Source organism: Schistocerca cancellata, unplaced genomic scaffold, assembly GCF_023864275.1.
Source record: "Schistocerca cancellata isolate TAMUIC-IGC-003103 unplaced genomic scaffold, iqSchCanc2.1 HiC_scaffold_643, whole genome shotgun sequence".
Classification (NCBI taxonomy): domain Eukaryota; kingdom Metazoa; phylum Arthropoda; class Insecta; order Orthoptera; family Acrididae; genus Schistocerca; species Schistocerca cancellata.
Genome location: NW_026046654.1, coordinates 1 through 12,592, shown reverse-complemented (window position 1 = coordinate 12,592; position 12,592 = coordinate 1). Strand labels below are relative to the sequence as shown.

The following is a 12,592-nucleotide window of genomic DNA, read 5'->3' as shown; positions in this document are numbered from 1 at the left end:
TCAGATGTGAGGTTGCACCCCACCCTCACTTTCGGGAACCACTGCTTAAATATGGTGCCTTAAACCATTGTTTTCCATCGCCATCTGTCTTGAGCAGAACTGTAGTTATCAATATTCACATTGACGCAGAGAAAACAAAAAACGACAGAAAAGGCCGTTCCCTAGCAACGGCTACGCTGTGCATTTCGCCCTCAGGGGAAGCTAATGATATGCTCCAGTCGAGCATCAAACTAACCAACTTAATATTGTGATACCTAGGCGCTTTCTCCTTCTGGATTGGCACACATATGCTGAATCGTCTCTGGATCATCAGTAAGTGCGTCACATTAGATATTTGTTTTATCGCCCTGCTGTAAATTAAAGGGCAGTTTTTCAACGGCTGTCAGTTCTGCTTCTAGCTACGCTACATCGCCCTAGCAGCACCTACGCACTGCCTTCAGATGTGCTCACCTCCGCCCTGGCGTTGAGCGCCTACAGCGCCATCGCCTTCGGCCTCTGGTGGCAGGAGGGTAGCCGACACATCGCGGCGTGAATGAAACGCAGCGCAACGCGGTGGTGGTGTAACGGTCAGCATGGTTGCTTCCCAAGCAGTTGATCCGGGTTCGATTCCCGGCCACCGCACAAAAGGTACTTTTTTCTTCTACGGGTATTCCACGTAACGAAACGCGATCTTCGAAACTGTGAAGTGTCGCGGTAAGAATAGTTTTCCCTCGCCCCTCGTCTCAGTCCGTGCTGCCAGGGCGCTAGTCTGCGGGTTTCGTTTCTCAGCATCGTGTGTCTCCATGTGTCGACTTGTCTCGACTTTGCTCGGCTGACGCGAAAGCTGACGCTTGGAAATGGGCATATATGTAGAGGGCAGGTGCGAGAAACGACTGGGAGAGACCAAAAAACGACAAACACACGACAGAACCTTTCATTTTATTGTGGCCACAGATTCGCCCCTTAGTGTACCGAGAGGCAAGAGTGGCGTCAGCGTGCGGGACCGCATCATTATCGCTAAGCAACAACGAAACCGAAGGAAAAATGCAAAATGAAAGGAGCCAACAGCACGTCGAATTCCCAGCCGAGCACGCACCCAAGTACTAACCACGGCCAACGATTCTTAACGCCGGTGAACAGACGACAACCGCTGCACTACCCGCGGTATGGCCGTTGGCGACAGTATCGCGCAACGTGTAGACATCTTACTTCTTGTGAAGATCGCTTGTTATTTACCTGGCAGTGTCACGCTGGAGGAAGCATTGTCTTTTAGGGGAGAAAAGTGAAATGGCACTTGGTGCGGTCAAATACGCGGCCTTTGTGTTCACAGCACGACGCTCTAACTTACTCAGCTATCGAGCTACGCAATGTGGCACGTCTGCAGTCCAATACCCGATCGACCGTCTCATCCACCTTTATTACTGCCCTGACACTCATTTAAACACATATCTGCTTTCGTTCACGTTTGCTCGCCTGATGCTTGGTCCCCAAAAATTACAACACAAAGAAATCGTAAATGCCGTGAGAATAACCAAGACTCAGCAACCAAAAGTATGGTCGGCTACCGGGAATCGAATCCGGGCCTCGTGGCTGAAAGCCATTTCTCCTAACAGCTTTCCATTCTTTCTGACCGCCAGACAATCAGACTTGCAAGGCAAGCACCATAGTCACTGCCGTCTCTAGTAGTATCTGTGGAACCTGTTCCCGCGTAATTTACTTGTTTTCCCGCATGTACGAAATTGGTAGTTTTGGAATATTTAAAATGCATTGTCAGATGTGGGGTTCGAACCCACGCTCCCCTTCGGGAACCAGAGCTTAAATCTGGCGCCTTAGACCGCTCGGCCAATCTGACGTGTGAGCGTACGCTCTCTACTACCGTCGTTTCTAGGTACATCACCAGAGCCTGACTGCGAAATTAGCGTGTTTTTTCTTGTGTGGAGGAAATACGTTGGTTTTAGAGTATTTAAAACGAATTGTCAGATGTGAGGTTGCACCCCACCCTCACTTTCGGGAACCACTGCTTAAATACGCCGGTGAACAGACGACAACCGCTGCACTACGCGCGGTATGGCCGTTGGCGACAGTATCGCGCAACGTGTAGACATCTTACTTCTTGTGAAGATCGCTTGTTATTTACCTGGCAGTGTCACGCTGGAGGAAGCATTGTCTTTTAGGGGAGAAAAGTGAAATGGCACTTGGTGCGGTCAAATACGCGGCCTTTGTGTTCACAGCACGACGCTCTAACTTACTCAGCTATCGAGCTACGCAATGTGGCACGTCTGCAGTCCAATACCCGATCGACCGTCTCATCCACCTTTATTACTGCCCTGACACTCATTTAAACACATATCTGCTTTCGTTCACGTTTGCTCGCCTGATGCTTGGTCCCCAAAAATTACAACACAAAGAAATCGTAAATGCCGTGAGAATAACCAAGACTCAGCAACCAAAAGTATGGTCGGCTACCGGGAATCGAATCCGGGCCTCGTGGCTGAAAGCCATTTCTCCTAACAGCTTTCCATTCTTTCTGACCGCCAGACAATCAGACTTGCAAGGCAAGCACCATAGTCACTGCCGTCTCTAGTAGTATCTGTGGAACCTGTTCCCGCGTAATTTACTTGTTTTCCCGCATGTACGAAATTGGTAGTTTTGGAATATTTAAAATGCATTGTCAGATGTGGGGTTCGAACCCACGCTCCCCTTCGGGAACCAGAGCTTAAATCTGGCGCCTTAGACCGCTCGGCCAATCTGACGTGTGAGCGTACGCTCTCTACTACCGTCGTTTCTAGGTACATCACCAGAGCCTGACTGCGAAATTAGCGTGTTTTTTCTTGTGTGGAGGAAATACGTTGGTTTTAGAGTATTTAAAACGAATTGTCAGATGTGAGGTTGCACCCCACCCTCACTTTCGGGAACCACTGCTTAAATATGGTGCCTTAAACCATTGTTTTCCATCGCCATCTGTCTTGAGCAGAACTGTAGTTATCAATATTCACATTGACGCAGAGAAAACAAAAAACGACAGAAAAGGCCGTTCCCTAGCAACGGCTACGCTGTGCATTTCGCCCTCAGGGGAAGCTAATGATATGCTCCAGTCGAGCATCAAACTAACCAACTTAATATTGCGATACCTAGGCGCTTTCTCCTTCTGGATTGGCACACATATGCTGAATCGTCTCTGGATCATCAGTAAGTGCGTCACATTAGATATTTGTTTTATCGCCCTGCTGTAAATTAAAGGGCAGTTTTTCAACGGCTGTCAGTTCTGCTTCTAGCTACGCTACATCGCCCTAGCAGCACCTACGCACTGCCTTCAGATGTGCTCACCTCCGCCCTGGCGTTGAGCGCCTACAGCGCCATCGCCTTCGGCCTCTGGTGGCAGGAGGGTAGCCGACACATCGCGGCGTGAATGAAACGCAGCGCAACGCGGTGGTGGTGTAACGGTCAGCATGGTTGCTTCCCAAGCAGTTGATCCGGGTTCGATTCCCGGCCACCGCACAAAAGGTACTTTTTTCTTCTACGGGTATTCCACGTAACGAAACGCGATCTTCGAAACTGTGAAGTGTCGCGGTAAGAATAGTTTTCCCTCGCCCCTCGTCTCAGTCCGTGCTGCCAGGGCGCTAGTCTGCGGGTTTCGTTTCTCAGCATCGTGTGTCTCCATGTGTCGACTTGTCTCGACTTTGCTCGGCTGACGCGAAAGCTGACGCTTGGAAATGGGCATATATGTAGAGGGCAGGTGCGAGAAACGACTGGGAGAGACCAAAAATCGACAAACACACGACAGAACCTTTCATTTTATTGTGGCCACAGATTCGCCCCTTAGTGTACCGAGAGGCAAGAGTGGCGTCAGCGTGCGGGACCGCATCATTATCGCTAAGCAACAACGAAACCGAAGGAAAAATGCAAAATGAAAGGAGCCAACAGCACGTCGAATTCCCAGCCGAGCACGCACCCAAGTACTAACCACGGCCAACGATTCTTAACGCCGGTGAACAGACGACAACCGCTGCACTACGCGCGGTATGGCCGTTGGCGACAGTATCGCGCAACGTGTAGACATCTTACTTCTTGTGAAGATCGCTTGTTATTTACCTGGCAGTGTCACGCTGGAGGAAGCATTGTCTTTTAGGGGAGAAAAGTGAAATGGCACTTGGTGCGGTCAAATACGCGGCCTTTGTGTTCACAGCACGACGCTCTAACTTACTCAGCTATCGAGCTACGCAATGTGGCACGTCTGCAGTCCAATACCCGATCGACCGTCTCATCCACCTTTATTACTGCCCTGACACTCATTTAAACACATATCTGCTTTCGTTCACGTTTGCTCGCCTGATGCTTGGTCCCCAAAAATTACAACACAAAGAAATCGTAAATGCCGTGAGAATAACCAAGACTCAGCAACCAAAAGTATGGTCGGCTACCGGGAATCGAATCCGGGCCTCGTGGCTGAAAGCCATTTCTCCTAACAGCTTTCCATTCTTTCTGACCGCCAGACAATCAGACTTGCAAGGCAAGCACCATAGTCACTGCCGTCTCTAGTAGTATCTGTGGAACCTGTTCCCGCGTAATTTACTTGTTTTCCCGCATGTACGAAATTGGTAGTTTTGGAATATTTAAAATGCATTGTCAGATGTGGGGTTCGAACCCACGCTCCCCTTCGGGAACCAGAGCTTAAATCTGGCGCCTTAGACCGCTCGGCCAATCTGACGTGTGAGCGTACGCTCTCTACTACCGTCGTTTCTAGGTACATCACCAGAGCCTGACTGCGAAATTAGCGTGTTTTTTCTTGTGTGGAGGAAATACGTTGGTTTTAGAGTATTTAAAACGAATTGTCAGATGTGAGGTTGCACCCCACCCTCACTTTCGGGAACCACTGCTTAAATACGCCGGTGAACAGACGACAACCGCTGCACTACGCGCGGTATGGCCGTTGGCGACAGTATCGCGCAACGTGTAGACATCTTACTTCTTGTGAAGATCGCTTGTTATTTACCTGGCAGTGTCACGCTGGAGGAAGCATTGTCTTTTAGGGGAGAAATGTGAAATGGCACTTGGTGCGGTCAAATACGCGGCCTTTGTGTTCACAGCACGACGCTCTAACTTACTCAGCTATCGAGCTACGCAATGTGGCACGTCTGCAGTCCAATACCCGATCGACCGTCTCATCCACCTTTATTACTGCCCTGACACTCATTTAAACACATATCTGCTTTCGTTCACGTTTGCTCGCCTGATGCTTGGTCCCCAAAAATTACAACACAAAGAAATCGTAAATGCCGTGAGAATAACCAAGACTCAGCAACCAAAAGTATGGTCGGCTACCGGGAATCGAATCCGGGCCTCGTGGCTGAAAGCCATTTCTCCTAACAGCTTTCCATTCTTTCTGACCGCCAGACAATCAGACTTGCAAGGCAAGCACCATAGTCACTGCCGTCTCTAGTAGTATCTGTGGAACCTGTTCCCGCGTAATTTACTTGTTTTCCCGCATGTACGAAATTGGTAGTTTTGGAATATTTAAAATGCATTGTCAGATGTGGGGTTCGAACCCACGCTCCCCTTCGGGAACCAGAGCTTAAATCTGGCGCCTTAGACCGCTCGGCCAATCTGACGTGTGAGCGTACGCTCTCTACTACCGTCGTTTCTAGGTACATCACCAGAGCCTGACTGCGAAATTAGCGTGTTTTTTCTTGTGTGGAGGAAATACGTTGGTTTTAGAGTATTTAAAACGAATTGTCAGATGTGAGGTTGCACCCCACCCTCACTTTCGGGAACCACTGCTTAAATACGCCGGTGAACAGACGACAACCGCTGCACTACGCGCGGTATGGCCGTTGGCGACAGTATCGCGCAACGTGTAGACATCTTACTTCTTGTGAAGATCGCTTGTTATTTACCTGGCAGTGTCACGCTGGAGGAAGCATTGTCTTTTAGGGGAGAAAAGTGAAATGGCACTTGGTGCGGTCAAATACGCGGCCTTTGTGTTCACAGCACGACGCTCTAACTTACTCAGCTATCGAGCTACGCAATGTGGCACGTCTGCAGTCCAATACCCGATCGACCGTCTCATCCACCTTTATTACTGCCCTGACACTCATTTAAACACATATCTGCTTTCGTTCACGTTTGCTCGCCTGATGCTTGGTCCCCAAAAATTACAACACAAAGAAATCGTAAATGCCGTGAGAATAACCAAGACTCAGCAACCAAAAGTATGGTCGGCTACCGGGAATCGAATCCGGGCCTCGTGGCTGAAAGCCATTTCTCCTAACAGCTTTCCATTCTTTCTGACCGCCAGACAATCAGACTTGCAAGGCAAGCACCATAGTCACTGCCGTCTCTAGTAGTATCTGTGGAACCTGTTCCCGCGTAATTTACTTGTTTTCCCGCATGTACGAAATTGGTAGTTTTGGAATATTTAAAATGCATTGTCAGATGTGGGGTTCGAACCCACGCTCCCCTTCGGGAACCAGAGCTTAAATCTGGCGCCTTAGACCGCTCGGCCAATCTGACGTGTGAGCGTACGCTCTCTACTACCGTCGTTTCTAGGTACATCACCAGAGCCTGACTGCGAAATTAGCGTGTTTTTTCTTGTGTGGAGGAAATACGTTGGTTTTAGAGTATTTAAAACGAATTGTCAGATGTGAGGTTGCACCCCACCCTCACTTTCGGGAACCACTGCTTAAATACGCCGGTGAACAGACGACAACCGCTGCACTACGCGCGGTATGGCCGTTGGCGACAGTATCGCGCAACGTGTAGACATCTTACTTCTTGTGAAGATCGCTTGTTATTTACCTGGCAGTGTCACGCTGGAGGAAGCATTGTCTTTTAGGGGAGAAATGTGAAATGGCACTTGGTGCGGTCAAATACGCGGCCTTTGTGTTCACAGCACGACGCTCTAACTTACTCAGCTATCGAGCTACGCAATGTGGCACGTCTGCAGTCCAATACCCGATCGACCGTCTCATCCACCTTTATTACTGCCCTGACACTCATTTAAACACATATCTGCTTTCGTTCACGTTTGCTCGCCTGATGCTTGGTCCCCAAAAATTACAACACAAAGAAATCGTAAATGCCGTGAGAATAACCAAGACTCAGCAACCAAAAGTATGGTCGGCTACCGGGAATCGAATCCGGGCCTCGTGGCTGAAAGCCATTTCTCCTAACAGCTTTCCATTCTTTCTGACCGCCAGACAATCAGACTTGCAAGGCAAGCACCATAGTCACTGCCGTCTCTAGTAGTATCTGTGGAACCTGTTCCCGCGTAATTTACTTGTTTTCCCGCATGTACGAAATTGGTAGTTTTGGAATATTTAAAATGCATTGTCAGATGTGGGGTTCGAACCCACGCTCCCCTTCGGGAACCAGAGCTTAAATCTGGCGCCTTAGACCGCTCGGCCAATCTGACGTGTGAGCGTACGCTCTCTACTACCGTCGTTTCTAGGTACATCACCAGAGCCTGACTGCGAAATTAGCGTGTTTTTTCTTGTGTGGAGGAAATACGTTGGTTTTAGAGTATTTAAAACGAATTGTCAGATGTGAGGTTGCACCCCACCCTCACTTTCGGGAACCACTGCTTAAATACGCCGGTGAACAGACGACAACCGCTGCACTACGCGCGGTATGGCCGTTGGCGACAGTATCGCGCAACGTGTAGACATCTTACTTCTTGTGAAGATCGCTTGTTATTTACCTGGCAGTGTCACGCTGGAGGAAGCATTGTCTTTTAGGGGAGAAAAGTGAAATGGCACTTGGTGCGGTCAAATACGCGGCCTTTGTGTTCACAGCACGACGCTCTAACTTACTCAGCTATCGAGCTACGCAATGTGGCACGTCTGCAGTCCAATACCCGATCGACCGTCTCATCCACCTTTATTACTGCCCTGACACTCATTTAAACACATATCTGCTTTCGTTCACGTTTGCTCGCCTGATGCTTGGTCCCCAAAAATTACAACACAAAGAAATCGTAAATGCCGTGAGAATAACCAAGACTCAGCAACCAAAAGTATGGTCGGCTACCGGGAATCGAATCCGGGCCTCGTGGCTGAAAGCCATTTCTCCTAACAGCTTTCCATTCTTTCTGACCGCCAGACAATCAGACTTGCAAGGCAAGCACCATAGTCACTGCCGTCTCTAGTAGTATCTGTGGAACCTGTTCCCGCGTAATTTACTTGTTTTCCCGCATGTACGAAATTGGTAGTTTTGGAATATTTAAAATGCATTGTCAGATGTGGGGTTCGAACCCACGCTCCCCTTCGGGAACCAGAGCTTAAATCTGGCGCCTTAGACCGCTCGGCCAATCTGACGTGTGAGCGTACGCTCTCTACTACCGTCGTTTCTAGGTACATCACCAGAGCCTGACTGCGAAATTAGCGTGTTTTTTCTTGTGTGGAGGAAATACGTTGGTTTTAGAGTATTTAAAACGAATTGTCAGATGTGAGGTTGCACCCCACCCTCACTTTCGGGAACCACTGCTTAAATACGCCGGTGAACAGACGACAACCGCTGCACTACGCGCGGTATGGCCGTTGGCGACAGTATCGCGCAACGTGTAGACATCTTACTTCTTGTGAAGATCGCTTGTTATTTACCTGGCAGTGTCACGCTGGAGGAAGCATTGTCTTTTAGGGGAGAAAAGTGAAATGGCACTTGGTGCGGTCAAATACGCGGCCTTTGTGTTCACAGCACGACGCTCTAACTTACTCAGCTATCGAGCTACGCAATGTGGCACGTCTGCAGTCCAATACCCGATCGACCGTCTCATCCACCTTTATTACTGCCCTGACACTCATTTAAACACATATCTGCTTTCGTTCACGTTTGCTCGCCTGATGCTTGGTCCCCAAAAATTACAACACAAAGAAATCGTAAATGCCGTGAGAATAACCAAGACTCAGCAACCAAAAGTATGGTCGGCTACCGGGAATCGAATCCGGGCCTCGTGGCTGAAAGCCATTTCTCCTAACAGCTTTCCATTCTTTCTGACCGCCAGACAATCAGACTTGCAAGGCAAGCACCATAGTCACTGCCGTCTCTAGTAGTATCTGTGGAACCTGTTCCCGCGTAATTTACTTGTTTTCCCGCATGTACGAAATTGGTAGTTTTGGAATATTTAAAATGCATTGTCAGATGTGGGGTTCGAACCCACGCTCCCCTTCGGGAACCAGAGCTTAAATCTGGCGCCTTAGACCGCTCGGCCAATCTGACGTGTGAGCGTACGCTCTCTACTACCGTCGTTTCTAGGTACATCACCAGAGCCTGACTGCGAAATTAGCGTGTTTTTTCTTGTGTGGAGGAAATACGTTGGTTTTAGAGTATTTAAAACGAATTGTCAGATGTGAGGTTGCACCCCACCCTCACTTTCGGGAACCACTGCTTAAATACGCCGGTGAACAGACGACAACCGCTGCACTACGCGCGGTATGGCCGTTGGCGACAGTATCGCGCAACGTGTAGACATCTTACTTCTTGTGAAGATCGCTTGTTATTTACCTGGCAGTGTCACGCTGGAGGAAGCATTGTCTTTTAGGGGAGAAAAGTGAAATGGCACTTGGTGCGGTCAAATACGCGGCCTTTGTGTTCACAGCACGACGCTCTAACTTACTCAGCTATCGAGCTACGCAATGTGGCACGTCTGCAGTCCAATACCCGATCGACCGTCTCATCCACCTTTATTACTGCCCTGACACTCATTTAAACACATATCTGCTTTCGTTCACGTTTGCTCGCCTGATGCTTGGTCCCCAAAAATTACAACACAAAGAAATCGTAAATGCCGTGAGAATAACCAAGACTCAGCAACCAAAAGTATGGTCGGCTACCGGGAATCGAATCCGGGCCTCGTGGCTGAAAGCCATTTCTCCTAACAGCTTTCCATTCTTTCTGACCGCCAGACAATCAGACTTGCAAGGCAAGCACCATAGTCACTGCCGTCTCTAGTAGTATCTGTGGAACCTGTTCCCGCGTAATTTACTTGTTTTCCCGCATGTACGAAATTGGTAGTTTTGGAATATTTAAAATGCATTGTCAGATGTGGGGTTCGAACCCACGCTCCCCTTCGGGAACCAGAGCTTAAATCTGGCGCCTTAGACCGCTCGGCCAATCTCACGTGTGAGCGTACGCTCTCTACTACCGTCGTTTCTAGGTACATCACCAGAGCCTGACTGCGAAATTAGCGTGTTTTTTCTTGTGTGGAGGAAATACGTTGGTTTTAGAGTATTTAAAACGAATTGTCAGATGTGAGGTTGCACCCCACCCTCACTTTCGGGAACCACTGCTTAAATATGGTGCCTTAAACCATTGTTTTCCATCGCCATCTGTCTTGAGCAGAACTGTAGTTATCAATATTCACATTGACGCAGAGAAAACAAAAAACGACAGAAAAGGCCGTTCCCTAGCAACGGCTACGCTGTGCATTTCGCCCTCAGGGGAAGCTAATGATATGCTCCAGTCGAGCATCAAACTAACCAACTTAATATTGTGATACCTAGGCGCTTTCTCCTTCTGGATTGGCACACATATGCTGAATCGTCTCTGGATCATCAGTAAGTGCGTCACATTAGATATTTGTTTTATCGCCCTGCTGTAAATTAAAGGGCAGTTTTTCAACGGCTGTCAGTTCTGCTTCTAGCTACGCTACATCGCCCTAGCAGCACCTACGCACTGCCTTCAGATGTGCTCACCTCCGCCCTGGCGTTGAGCGCCTACAGCGCCATCGCCTTCGGCCTCTGGTGGCAGGAGGGTAGCCGACACATCGCGGCGTGAATGAAACGCAGCGCAACGCGGTGGTGGTGTAACGGTCAGCATGGTTGCTTCCCAAGCAGTTGATCCGGGTTCGATTCCCGGCCACCGCACAAAAGGTACTTTTTTCTTCTACGGGTATTCCACGTAACGAAACGCGATCTTCGAAACTGTGAAGTGTCGCGGTAAGAATAGTTTTCCCTCGCCCCTCGTCTCAGTCCGTGCTGCCAGGGCGCTAGTCTGCGGGTTTCGTTTCTCAGCATCGTGTGTCTCCATGTGTCGACTTGTCTCGACTTTGCTCGGCTGACGCGAAAGCTGACGCTTGGAAATGGGCATATATGTAGAGGGCAGGTGCGAGAAACGACTGGGAGAGACCAAAAATCGACAAACACACGACAGAACCTTTCATTTTATTGTGGCCACAGATTCGCCCCTTAGTGTACCGAGAGGCAAGAGTGGCGTCAGCGTGCGGGACCGCATCATTATCGCTAAGCAACAACGAAACCGAAGGAAAAATGCAAAATGAAAGGAGCCAACAGCACGTCGAATTCCCAGCCGAGCACGCACCCAAGTACTAACCACGGCCAACGATTCTTAACGCCGGTGAACAGACGACAACCGCTGCACTACGCGCGGTATGGCCGTTGGCGACAGTATCGCGCAACGTGTAGACATCTTACTTCTTGTGAAGATCGCTTGTTATTTACCTGGCAGTGTCACGCTGGAGGAAGCATTGTCTTTTAGGGGAGAAAAGTGAAATGGCACTTGGTGCGGTCAAATACGCGGCCTTTGTGTTCACAGCACGACGCTCTAACTTACTCAGCTATCGAGCTACGCAATGTGGCACGTCTGCAGTCCAATACCCGATCGACCGTCTCATCCACCTTTATTACTGCCCTGACACTCATTTAAACACATATCTGCTTTCGTTCACGTTTGCTCGCCTGATGCTTGGTCCCCAAAAATTACAACACAAAGAAATCGTAAATGCCGTGAGAATAACCAAGACTCAGCAACCAAAAGTATGGTCGGCTACCGGGAATCGAATCCGGGCCTCGTGGCTGAAAGCCATTTCTCCTAACAGCTTTCCATTCTTTCTGACCGCCAGACAATCAGACTTGCAAGGCAAGCACCATAGTCACTGCCGTCTCTAGTAGTATCTGTGGAACCTGTTCCCGCGTAATTTACTTGTTTTCCCGCATGTACGAAATTGGTAGTTTTGGAATATTTAAAATGCATTGTCAGATGTGGGGTTCGAACCCACGCTCCCCTTCGGGAACCAGAGCTTAAATCTGGCGCCTTAGACCGCTCGGCCAATCTCACGTGTGAGCGTACGCTCTCTACTACCGTCGTTTCTAGGTACATCACCAGAGCCTGACTGCGAAATTAGCGTGTTTTTTCTTGTGTGGAGGAAATACGTTGGTTTTAGAGTATTTAAAACGAATTGTCAGATGTGAGGTTGCACCCCACCCTCACTTTCGGGAACCACTGCTTAAATATGGTGCCTTAAACCATTGTTTTCCATCGCCATCTGTCTTGAGCAGAACTGTAGTTATCAATATTCACATTGACGCAGAGAAAACAAAAAACGACAGAAAAGGCCGTTCCCTAGCAACGGCTACGCTGTGCATTTCGCCCTCAGGGGAAGCTAATGATATGCTCCAGTCGAGCATCAAACTAACCAACTTAATATTGTGATACCTAGGCGCTTTCTCCTTCTGGATTGGCACACATATGCTGAATCGTCTCTGGATCATCAGTAAGTGCGTCACATTAGATATTTGTTTTATCGCCCTGCTGTAAATTAAAGGGCAGTTTTTCAACGGCTGTCAGTTCTGCTTCTAGCTACGCTACATCGCCCTAGCAG

At 49.0% G+C, this 12,592-nt stretch overlaps 13 non-coding genes across 13 annotated transcripts; 3 read left to right on the top strand and 10 right to left on the bottom strand.

Moving 5' to 3' along the window:
* Positions 1-549: 549 nt before the first annotated feature.
* Trnag-ccc (transfer RNA glycine (anticodon CCC)) lies at positions 550-621 on the top strand. Its single transcript has one exon. It is a non-coding gene; the product is annotated as a tRNA-Gly (tRNA).
* Positions 622-1,747: 1,126 nt separating this feature from the next.
* Trnal-uaa (transfer RNA leucine (anticodon UAA)) lies at positions 1,748-1,831 on the bottom strand. The gene has a single exon. It is a non-coding gene; the product is annotated as a tRNA-Leu (tRNA).
* Positions 1,832-2,648: 817 nt separating this feature from the next.
* On the bottom strand, positions 2,649-2,732 carry Trnal-uaa (transfer RNA leucine (anticodon UAA)). Its single transcript has one exon. It is a non-coding gene; the product is annotated as a tRNA-Leu (tRNA).
* Positions 2,733-3,405: 673 nt separating this feature from the next.
* Trnag-ccc (transfer RNA glycine (anticodon CCC)) lies at positions 3,406-3,477 on the top strand. The gene has a single exon. It is a non-coding gene; the product is annotated as a tRNA-Gly (tRNA).
* A 1,126-nt stretch (positions 3,478-4,603) lies between these two features.
* On the bottom strand, positions 4,604-4,687 carry Trnal-uaa (transfer RNA leucine (anticodon UAA)). The gene has a single exon. It is a non-coding gene; the product is annotated as a tRNA-Leu (tRNA).
* An 817-nt stretch (positions 4,688-5,504) lies between these two features.
* Positions 5,505-5,588, bottom strand: Trnal-uaa (transfer RNA leucine (anticodon UAA)). Its single transcript has one exon. It is a non-coding gene; the product is annotated as a tRNA-Leu (tRNA).
* An 817-nt stretch (positions 5,589-6,405) lies between these two features.
* On the bottom strand, positions 6,406-6,489 carry Trnal-uaa (transfer RNA leucine (anticodon UAA)). The gene has a single exon. It is a non-coding gene; the product is annotated as a tRNA-Leu (tRNA).
* Positions 6,490-7,306: 817 nt separating this feature from the next.
* On the bottom strand, positions 7,307-7,390 carry Trnal-uaa (transfer RNA leucine (anticodon UAA)). Its single transcript has one exon. It is a non-coding gene; the product is annotated as a tRNA-Leu (tRNA).
* Positions 7,391-8,207: 817 nt separating this feature from the next.
* On the bottom strand, positions 8,208-8,291 carry Trnal-uaa (transfer RNA leucine (anticodon UAA)). The gene has a single exon. It is a non-coding gene; the product is annotated as a tRNA-Leu (tRNA).
* An 817-nt stretch (positions 8,292-9,108) lies between these two features.
* Positions 9,109-9,192, bottom strand: Trnal-uaa (transfer RNA leucine (anticodon UAA)). The gene has a single exon. It is a non-coding gene; the product is annotated as a tRNA-Leu (tRNA).
* An 817-nt stretch (positions 9,193-10,009) lies between these two features.
* Positions 10,010-10,093, bottom strand: Trnal-uaa (transfer RNA leucine (anticodon UAA)). Its single transcript has one exon. It is a non-coding gene; the product is annotated as a tRNA-Leu (tRNA).
* A 673-nt stretch (positions 10,094-10,766) lies between these two features.
* On the top strand, positions 10,767-10,838 carry Trnag-ccc (transfer RNA glycine (anticodon CCC)). Its single transcript has one exon. It is a non-coding gene; the product is annotated as a tRNA-Gly (tRNA).
* Positions 10,839-11,964: 1,126 nt separating this feature from the next.
* On the bottom strand, positions 11,965-12,048 carry Trnal-uaa (transfer RNA leucine (anticodon UAA)). Its single transcript has one exon. It is a non-coding gene; the product is annotated as a tRNA-Leu (tRNA).
* Positions 12,049-12,592: the final 544 nt, after the last annotated feature.